The sequence below is a fragment of the Streptopelia decaocto genome, assembly GCF_964273445.1.
Source record: "Streptopelia decaocto genome assembly, chromosome: 6".
Lineage (NCBI taxonomy): Eukaryota > Metazoa > Chordata > Aves > Columbiformes > Columbidae > Streptopelia > Streptopelia decaocto.
The window spans coordinates 21,807,689-21,818,515 of NC_138660.1; the positions used below are offsets into that span (position 1 = coordinate 21,807,689).

Below are 10,827 nucleotides of genomic sequence, written 5' to 3' on the forward strand. Positions count from 1 at the left end.
TTGAGAGAGGAAAGGCAGAAGGGAGCTACACCACACTTGAAAATTAACTTGATTTTTACCCCAGGTGCAGGCTTGAAGGAGTTCCCCTCAATTTAAATATGCACTCCTAACCACATTTGAAATTGCTGAACCGAATCCACAGGACCTAAAATATTCCCTGTCCACCCCCACGCTATGTTATAAAAGAATTCAATAGAAGACAGCAAGTAGGGAGTGCTCTGAAAACCAGCAGATAAATCTAAATAAAAGGAGATTCCTTCCAGCTCTCTGCGCTTTCCAGATCCCTGATACAGAGCCTTGCCGGCTCGGCATGGTCAGCACAGCAGCGGTCCCTGCACACCACACGTGGGGCCACCGCTCAATGCCAAGTCCTCATTGCCTTTTCAGGTTCCTCAATCCATAGATGATCTGTTCATTTTGCCAGATTCAAGATGACTCTTCTTTAACACACATTAAATTAAATTTGAAGACCCCAAAAATGCCAATGATCCCTCAGTCTCCACTTTGTACTGGGAGCAGAAAGTCTGACCAACCCATCACGCAAGCCATTCTTGTATTGAAGTGTCCTTCCAGCATCGCTCTTCTTCCTTTTCCAGCTCTCACATCTCTCAAAATACGCTTTCATGTTACAGGCAAGCAATATTTATTGCTATCGATTCCACCTTTGTCTTCAGGAATCTCCCTGCCTCCAACACAAAAGTGCATCCTTGGGACTATTTCCTTCATCTCTGTTGCCAATTCATCCAACCTGAATCCCATCTCTGTTCCACTAAATCCAGCCCCTTCAGCATTTATTGGAAGTAACCCATAGCATGTCACTTACTGGAGAGGAGGTTCCCCTCCAGGACAGAGGCACAAGGCAGCTTCCTAAGCAGAGTTACAGACTCCATAAAATACATGCCACCCAGTCCTGGAAGGGATTTGTTAAGGCACAACTGGTCACTCTTTTATGATGTTCCCAGGAAAGCTCCACTCTTGCACAGACGTAAGCACTTGTGAAAAATGAATTTCAAGATTGCAAGAACAGCTGTTAACAGGAAACAAGGTTCAAATTCACAGACACAATTGCCTGGGTGAAAGCAAAATCCACCCAGGACCTACCAGAGTCTCCTAAAACATATACAGCACTTCAGTCAGACTCGTCTGTGAAAAATCAGCACACAGGACCCAGAACACAAGTTTCCATCTCTGCTCCATTTCTGCCAAAGGACCTCACTTAAAGTGCCCAACTCCCCAACAATTCTTTATACTGAATCTCTGCTGGGCAAATAAGAGTGGAGTATTAATATAAATTTGTATTAAAAATGTAAACCAAACAAAAATATACATAGTTTGATCCCAACAATTATCATCTTGTACATCCAAACCTCTAATTTCTTTAAGACCCCTTGCAAGCACAAAGAACAGAAGAATTGCAGTTGGGTCATAGGGACAATCAAGAAATAACACAGTGATTATCCACCCCTGGACCCAAGTTAAATACTTACGTTATGCAGAACTATAGCTTGGGGGCAGGAGAAAAAAAAAAAATAACAAGCAAATAAAGAAATATAACATCTCAACTTAGCTAACAAAGAATCATGCTCAAATTTTCAGTCTTGCTAGGCAATGCAACTCATTGCATGAAGGTACATCCTCTGAGCAATCAGGGAAGATTTCTATTTATTTATTTATTTATTTAAAATACAAACTAATTGCTTTTGAGATGCTCTGTGCCTGAGCCACTCTGTCCAGAAGGCACAGGCTTGCAGCGTTTCCTGAGGGCTCTGTCTTACAAACAAACAACTCATTATTCTGGTATTGAGAGTTAAATGTTATTTCAAGATAAAAAGCAGCTCCTTGAGATTAAGCCATCCGCAGGGGAACACTACAACCGTGGATCTCCTTTAGTCCCCAGGAGATCCACTTTAGAAAGTAGTTATCACTGCTGCAAGATTGCCAGGACAATTTCTGTTGCCGTGTCACCCCACTGAGTGTCACCCTATTCTCTTCAAGGACAAGGGACTCTGCTGGCAGGGTACCTGCAGAAAACCCAGCAAACACAGTCAGGCTGATCTGAACTGTTTTGATTTGCTAATCGACAAATGCTGTGTTACAAAGATTAAAAGGGCAAGCCATAATAATATTAAAAAAATAAAAAAAGTAATCAAACACTGATGTCAACAAGTTATATTTTTCTGCAAAATTTTACAGTTGAAAATGTAAATTGCTTCATGCATCGTACACAGGAATGGATGCACCATTTATGACAGGAGCATTAGATTGTTCCCAGTTTCTCTCAGCCCTGGGAACCCTAGGCACGGCCCGGGCTCCACAACAAACACGCCTGCCAGTGCCATGGGAGCTGCTGAATAGACATCAGCATGCAGTAGGCAGACAGACAGACTGGCCTCCCGTGCTGTGTGCATTCAGGGTCTCTGCTCCCTCCAGCAGCACATGGGTACACACCAGCAAGCAGTTTTGCTCAGTTCGTTTTCAGCAGCTGCCAGTTCCCAGAGGAAACGCATCAGGAGCAGGGGGAAGCGTTAGTACAGTCTGGTAACTCTCTCCCCTCCTGCCTGCACAGACATACTGTGCCCAGGCAAAGGCATCTGGGGCACAGGAGTAAATGTGAAAAAGCAGAGGCCTCCCTGCCCTGCAGCATCCTGTTGGTAAAAGGTGGGATTATTCTTTGCATTGCTTCTATTTCAAATAAAGTTCTCACAGACAGACTTTTTGAGCTATAAGGAAGTAAGAATAAGCAAGTGTTGCTATTTTCTGTGTAAGCTTTATTTGAGAACAGGGTTGTGCTAAATGGTGAACAGACCACGAGCAAATATTTAAAATCATCTGATGAGTTGCTGGCACAACTGTAAGTTCAAGAGACACCCCAAGCCAAGTACCCAAGGCAGAAACTCAGCACGTGGCTCCCAAACTCTGCTGAGGGGCCAGCAAACTCCAGCTAAGCAAAGGCACCACTTGGGACCTGCGGAAACAAAAAAACTAGAGGACAGACCTCCCGCATTGCACAGAGGTGCTCCATCACACAGCCTCATTACTTCTTTTCCAGACAAGTTCCTAGCAGCTCAAAGACCAAACTGGATTTCATACCCAAGACCTGCAGGTGAACATGCTGCCATACACACACACCACTTGAAAGGACCTTTACCAGCTCTTGCACCAGGGAACACACACATTTCAGAAAGGCAACAAAGCTTGATTTTTACCTGTAAGCAAGAGCCTCAAATATTTTAGTTTTTCCAAGGTTTTTAATCACGCAAGTGATTAGAGCATCTGATAACAATGCTTCCTGCTGGCTAGACATCTAAGAGCACTTTATACTGAAAGCATCTCATTTCATCTTCTAGTTTTTCAATCAGCACAATTATAATTAAAAGAACATTCAAAGGCAGTATACTTCTATTTCACACTTCATAGACAAGTTACCAGTCAAGCAGTGCAGACTTCAAGCACATCTGAAGCGATCAGGAATTTCAGTCAATCTCTACGTAATCTCAATGAAAATGTTGTCCGAACACAAAGATCTCCAGCAGTTGGGCCACCTCACACTCCAAAGCAAAGCCCATCCTCAGCAAAGCAGTTCCAGCGAAAGCTATAATATATAGTTCAGCAATCTAAGAAGGGCTATGGTTAAAACAAAGTATCAGATTGATTCATAATACTCTTTGATTGCTAATCCTGCGCAAAATACAAGGGCTATGATAAAGGTCTGTGCATTTCAGAAAGAGCATCAAAACGATTCTGTAAGGTCTTCTATCATGATCTTTATGACTGTTGAGTTGAGAACAGGAAAATTAGATTTTCACCAAGGGTTGTGCACACAAAGGTTGTGCTTAGCCGCTCCTGTGGAAATGGAGCAGGACCATGACTCTGCTGCATCATTTCTGCCCTTTCAAAAGCTGGCAATGCAACAGGTCCAGTGGGTCAGGAGAAGCACAAGAGGTGGAAGAACTTGAGGTCAAACATCTCCTCCATGCCAGCCAGCCTGAGAGCACAGGGCAGGACAACCTGACATGGGTTTTGGCCAGCACCCATTATCACTCTCTGCCTCTTGGAGCAACACAGAAGCAGGGAGAGACATGCAGTTCCCAAGCACCTGTGGTTAAGATGCCTGCGTGGCAACGTCACACACCAGCTACCTTTGGCAAAGGGCTGCCCTTCAGCAAACTGTCTATCCTCTGACAGAGGCAGGCAGGGAAATAAGCCTCTGAACATACAGTAATCTGCTCTGCAGCCAAGTTCCTCTTGCATCACAGTCTCAAGGACAGAGTTAAAGATATGAACCATTACTGGCTGTGTCCACTTTGCTATTCATTAGACCATCCCTGGCCAGCTCGTACAGGTACCTCCAATTCCTACCATGCATTTCCAGCTCCTGCAATAGAGGAGTCTACCAGCAACTGCTTCTAATCAAGATTTAAGTATTTGCTGATTTTGTCCATAGCAAACTAGGTCTCAGCAAACAACGATGTACCTCCGTTTCTGTGGTTTGGTTTTAACCAAGTTACAGAGTATTTGCAAACAAACAGTAGCCATCTGAGCAAGCTACCTGCTTATCAAAGCCCCCTGAACAAATATTTGTTTGCACAGAAATTAGCTAGAGATGGTCATGTGTATTCCTCCTGTTTTCTGAAATTTAACCTCCCATTCGCTGACAGCAAGAGATGCATACACACCCAGCAGAGCAGTGCAGCACCGCTGATACTGTGGCAGCTCACTGCATGGGGTGTCCCTCTCCATTTTCAGAGCAGCCACAGCTTTTGCCAGAGGCACACAGGCAGAGGACTCCACAATACACAACAAAGCCCACACTGAGTTGCTGCTTTGCATACCAGCGCTCCTTCCACAGTATTTAGCCTACCTAAGAGCAGAGACCCTAAAACGAAGGAAAGCAAGCCAGGTGACAGAATTGACTGGAGCCAAGCTGCAGCCCCACGGGGCTGTCCTGTCCTCAGCACCCACAGCAGCTGCACCAGAGCTCCCCAAGCACACACACACACACCCCTCAGCACCACGGAGCTGCGTGTCTCTGCAGCGCGATCACCTCCAGCAGCAGCAAACCCATTTATTAGCTTAACAAGAAGAAAACAGATTATCTGTCTAGACTCAGCACCTGTATCATCTCCAAAGCAGCAGCTTATGCTGAAGTGAGGAGATCGGCTGCCCAGAGCAGAGGAGACCTGCCCTCGGAGGTCCCTGCGCCTGCTGACTCCAGCCAGCCAAGCCCTCACCCTCCAACAGCAAAAGCTGCAGCTAATAGGAAAAGCTTGCCTCATCAGACACTCCTGGCCTCTGTCCCAGGGGCCTTCTGGGGAAGATTTTTCCTGGGAATATTCTTCCTCCTGGGGAACATTCAGCATCACTCATGTCTATACAAACTCCTCAGTTACTCAAAGCTTCACCTAAACCTTCACTGACACAAGGACCCAGGCACAAGGCAAGGTTATGAAGTGTGAGGGATGTGTGCTCACTACCTCATCTTGTCCTGGCCTCTAGCCGATGAGGACAACCCTCCAAGACACAGGCAACCAAGGCAAATAACCAGGTTTTGCAGCAAAAGCTGAGGCCAGAAAACCACCCCTTTCCCCCTCAGTAACACACTTTGGGTAAGCCTATCCCATGCTGATGGGGTCTCCTTCTTCTGCCTCCCCTTTGAGCAGGAGGATGGCACAGATGTGCATGACAGTGCTCCCACGTACCTGAGGTTATCCCAGCTCAGGAAAACTATTCCACAATCCTTCATTTAGGACAGTTATAAAATCCCGTTAATTAGCTACCAACCTTTTAGGCAAGTGCAGTCCAGTGAGCATGCCACTAAAGAAGGAGCTGCACATTGCAAGTTATATTCATTCCCTGCACATTAATAGGCAGCTCTGGTTTCTCACTCCCTCACAGCCAAGAAAATCTCCTGCTACATCCAGCTGCCCTGCAATGGCACCTTCTCCCTCTCAGATATTTTTGTTTTGACACTGTCAGTGATTAGATCCAGTTGCAGCAAGCAGTTATGGAAAGAGCATAGAGCAGCAGCAGTTCCCATTCCTTTACCTCCCCAGGTCTCCTTCTATTGCTCTGATTAGCAGGGGGGCTTGTAAATACAGCAAACAAGATTTGCCCTGAAAAAAAAAAAAAAAAAAAAAAAACAACAAACCTACGAGTGTATGGCAAAACAAAAACACATTAAACATTATTTTTCTTCTCTACAGTCTGACCTGCTGTGAGCTATTAAAAACCAATCTAGCTACTTCTAAAATTACTTACAGGGTATATCCCTTGCTACAACTTGCAGGTCCCTACGGACTGACCCACGCCAGCAGAGATCACTTAAATTCATGAGAGCAAACACAGATACAAGGAGAGGAAGGGGCTGGAAGAATAGGGTACGTTTTTCGTTCGCATTATCTGCCTCATTCCGCGGTCAACCTTCCTCGGAGGCACCGGAGCAGTCTCCCTGGCTGGGATCGACCGGGTTTTCTGCTGGCAAAGCCCCGCCGAGCGGCTCCGGGACCGCAACGCTTCCCGGGGAGTAAAGCCAGGGCAGCGGCCGGGGTGCCCGGCCGAGGCAGGGGAGACGCAATGCCCGGGCAGCTACGGTCATGAACAACTACCGCTTAAAAGTTTACACTTATGGGGCTGTAAGAATTAAAAACAAACAAACAAAAAGGTATTAACAAAGTTACGCCGCAGCGGAGCTGGCACTTGTCACTCAAGGCAGCGCTCCGCGCCGCTCACTCGAGACCGTTCGCGCGTCACCCCCGCGCCGGAGCCGCCCCGGCCCAGCCACGCTGAGCCCCCGCGGCGCTGCGCCGGGCACGGCCCTTCCCGCCCCGCCGCGGCACCTGCGCCCCGTCCCCGCCGCCCGCGCAGTCACTCACAGCCGCCGCCGCCGCCCGCCTTTGTTGCCGCCGCGGCCGAGGCATTTAAGCGCCGCTCCCCTGCGCGGCGCTGCGCTAAGCCGGGGGGAGGCGGGGGCCGGGACCGCCGCGCTGGGGGTGGCGCCGCCGCCAGCCCGGCTGCCGCCGGCGGGGAGGGGGCAAGCGGTGCCCGCCCCGCCGCCCACTGCCCGCTGCCGCGCGGGCTGTTAGGCGGTGAACGGTACCGGGGGGGATGGCACCGGTCAAAAAACTCAGGGCAGCTGCTTCCCTGGAAAGAACCAGTTATTCAGAGCAGGGCAGCGGCTTCCAGAGCATCCTCATCCTCCTCCCGCCATGGCAGAGCTGCGGAGGAGACAAACCGCTGCCCATGACCAGCAGAGCCCGAGCCTTTCCCGAGGTGCCCGCTCACCCGCACCTCCATCCCCATACCCGCAGTAACGGAGGTGGCCTCGCCCCACGGAGCCGTTAGCGAGGCTGAAGCGAGAGCGGTGACACTCTCCTGGCAGAGGAGCGTGCCAGGGGAGAGGGTCTTGCTCGGTGTTGCACTTGCCTGGGAGAAACTTTCCCCATCCGCCTGCAGAAATCCTTCAGCAGTAGCACCAACGCCCTTCCTTGCCTGCCTACCTTTAGGGAGCTTTTCTAGAAACACACCCATAATATAAACACATCTTACCCGTATTAGAAACGCAGACAGAGACGAACTCTGACAAAACTGCCTTATTCTGAATATACGACACAGACATAGCAGTACGTCATTAGCAAGATGCAAGAAGCTTCCCCCCTGGCACCTTGTATCACTGCCAGCCCCAGGAGACCCAGGTGGCCCACGGCTCCTGTGGGGCCACCCCAGCACCCGCGTGTCCCAGCAGCACAGGGTGTGTGCCAAGGGCTGCCCGCAGCACAGAGCACAGAAAATGGGGCTCACAGCTACTTTCTGGCTTAAACTAGGTTCAGGCTTTAACTGCTTTCAGCCTTTTCTGTTTCTCCATCAAACATACAAGCATGAGCAGGGACCAGTGTAAGCAAATACATTTTGCCAAGTTATGTGCTAATTAGGCAATGCAATGTGATTAGTCTTATCCTAAAAGCTTGAACTCTGGAACAGGAGAGGCCCTGCCCACACAAGCCAAAACAGGGTCCTGCTTAAACTGGTGCTATTCCCCATGAGAGAAAATTAAGGCCGCCGGACATAGTACACCGTACCTACCCTGGCTGCTCCGCTTCCACTGCTCAACTGGAAAGAGCAAGCGAACAGTTTCTGGGGTGTATCAATGTTTTTTTACCTTGAGAGGAGCTGGCTTCTGGTCTAGGGACATCTCCTCCAGGTCTGTGCCCGAGCTTGGCATCTTGCTGTGCCTTACTCCCACCTCATCAGCAGGTGACATTCTCCTGCACGCTGACCTCTCCACTCCCACCCAAGTAAGGTCTTCCCAAGGGCTCTCTGACATCAGAAGAGGTAAAACATCTGCAAGGACATATAAAATATTTTGAAATAAACCCCCCGAAAATAAACAACCCACAGCGCTATTGCAGAATGCAGTTCACATTGCAACACTGTGCTCCCCCCAGCTGGTCCCATTACAGCTGGTACCAGTCAGAGCCATGCACCTGGGGGACACCCAGATTTCATGTGCGGTGCAGGCAACTCCCAGTGCCTCTTCCCCACTGCAGAGAGGCCAGGTAGGGTGCTCCCCACAAGCAGCGTGATGGGAGCCTGGGAGAAGTGGGAAGACAGAATCTGCTTGCCTGGGCAAGGCTGGGGCAGGGGGCTTGGGTCCTGGCCAGGTTTCTGTACGGTACCCCAGGTTCTTCAGGACCCTTGGCCGAGAGCACTGTTCCTGGAGCACCAGCACCAGAGCTAGGGTTTCATGGCAGGCAGATTTTTTCCTACATAGACAAAATGGTTTAGGGCACTTCCCACCATTTAAAAGCTAGTTAAACCTTACGCTGAACCTGAAGACAGGATGAGTTTGCACAGCTCTTGAGTAGGGACATAAGTGAGATGGGCAGCTGGCCAGCCCACATTTACCACTAATTGTGATATGTTTATGTGGATGTTTGCTCAGAAAGGTCTTAGCCTGGGCTGAGATCCGTCACTGAGCATCTTCCCAGTCCTTTTACACTTAGACTGCAGAGAGGTAGGTAACTGCTGTCGGTGCAAGGCACTGGCAAAAGCCTCCTGCCCTCCCTCTTGGGGGATGCAGGTCAATAAGACACAGGCTCGCTTTCTGGCTTTCTCCACCCATTCCCCTCTCACAGAATTCCCCTTCTCACTGGTCCTCGGCTCCATCTCAGATTCCCCTTGTGCTGCACTGCTTGCAGGAAGGAGCATAACTTAACAAGTTAACCAGCCTGGCTGGTACAGCAAGCCCCAAATCACCGTAAGCACTACCCCCCTCACCTCCTGACATGATTCATCCCTCCTCTCTTACTGTACCAAGGTTTCAGACCATGACAATGCCTGAAAAATGACCACCCATGGTGAAGGGAAACCTTCCCCTACCTTTAGAAACTATTGCAAAATCTGCAGATAACCCAAAGCAATCTTTGCTGGAGCCCAGGATCCTCCGCAGGGTGAACCTCACCCACTTGCTTTGCTATGCCCCGGAGCAGAAAGCAAGGGAGACCACAGGGGGAGCAAGGGAGAGCATCCAAATTCCAGAGGGATGTCCTGAGCTGCACTGGCTTTTTCAGACTCATGACTCCTACCTTCTGGCCATGCTGATTTCTGGGGAACAAAGCTGGTGTCAGCATCTTCATCCAAGTAATTTTTTTCCTTACGCTGCAGAAGAACAAGCAGTTACAGGGTAAACATTGGGAGTCATAGTCACTCCTCTCCATTTGTCACTCTAAAGAGATGGGCAGCCTTGAAAGAGGAACAGCACAAAAAGGCAGCCACATCCCAGGCCAGATCAGGGACCCTTGTACCACTCTCAGCATTGGCAGCTGCTGCTGCATGTCCCAGCATTACTGATTCTCCATCAGGTTCCGTTTCCTGTACCATCGGTGGCTTTCAGGGAAAGAAGCAGGCAGGTCTGCAGGTTGCTGGCTGACAGCTTTGCCCCTGAGGCTACATTCCTGCCACTTCTGCTTATGGCTGTCTCTGCAGGGAAGGAACACACTTACCTGTGCATTGCTGGAAATGTTACAGACAAGCACTCAGCCGGTCAGTGAAGTGATTAATATTTATGCTCCATGGCTGCTAATATTAGAAGTTCAGGAACAATAGTAAATGCTTTTAAGGGGCTGTTAAAAGGAATCTTTCTCAAAGACTCCTTTGCTTTATGTGCTGGGCAGACCAGTCTCACAGAAGTCCCACCACACTTGGGATGTGTATTAATGCCTTTACCCTGTGCAATGGCAGAATTTTTCTCCTGAAGCTTCTGGCTTCAGCACGGTAAAAACAATTAAACAAAAAATATTTAAATTAAGATAACCCCCAAAATCCACATTGTCCATCTTTGCTGCCCAAACCTGCATTCTTGACAGAGATTTGTCTAACCTGGTGTTAAAAACATCTATTGGTGGAGATATCCCAACCTATACCTTTTCCAGGGCCTATTTATCCTGTAATTGGAAAGTTTCTCTCAATGCCTTTTCAAAAATATTATTGTCATTTTTCCCCTATTCCCAGGAGGAGAACAGTTTACTGCCTTACTCTGTGGTGGCCTTTTGTATACTTAGAGGCTTAACCCATCTCCCTAATCTTCATTCCTTTCTATTTGCCAATGCCAGTTCACTCAGTCAGCCTTCATAGATCATGTTTCCAAGTTCTGCAGTCCTTGCTGCCCATCTCTGGTTCCTCATCACTCAGGCTTCACCTCTGATGCCTGTCCTGAAGCCTTCCCTGGCCTGAGCAGAGGGAAGGGGTTGCACGGCGCATACACGCACACTGCTGTTCATATCCTCCATTTCATTTGCTCTTCTCACAGCGGGATGGTGTTACCACTTGTGT

The 10,827-nt window shown here is 48.9% G+C and overlaps 1 protein-coding gene across 4 annotated transcripts in view; it reads right to left on the bottom strand.

Moving 5' to 3' along the window:
• Window positions 1–7,013, bottom strand: part of ST6GAL1 (ST6 beta-galactoside alpha-2,6-sialyltransferase 1) — a 43,539-nt gene extending 36,526 nt beyond the window's left edge. For 2 of the 4 annotated variants that reach the window (XM_082055819.1, XM_082055821.1), the window contains exon 1: window positions 6,873–7,013. The gene's annotated coding sequence lies outside the window, so the exon portion shown is untranslated. Of the gene's footprint in view, window positions 1–5,781; window positions 5,918–6,872 lie in introns of those variants that run through there. The other 2 variants (XM_082055826.1, XM_082055820.1) reach the window with 2 other exon arrangements.
• Window positions 7,014–10,827: the final 3,814 nt, after the last annotated feature.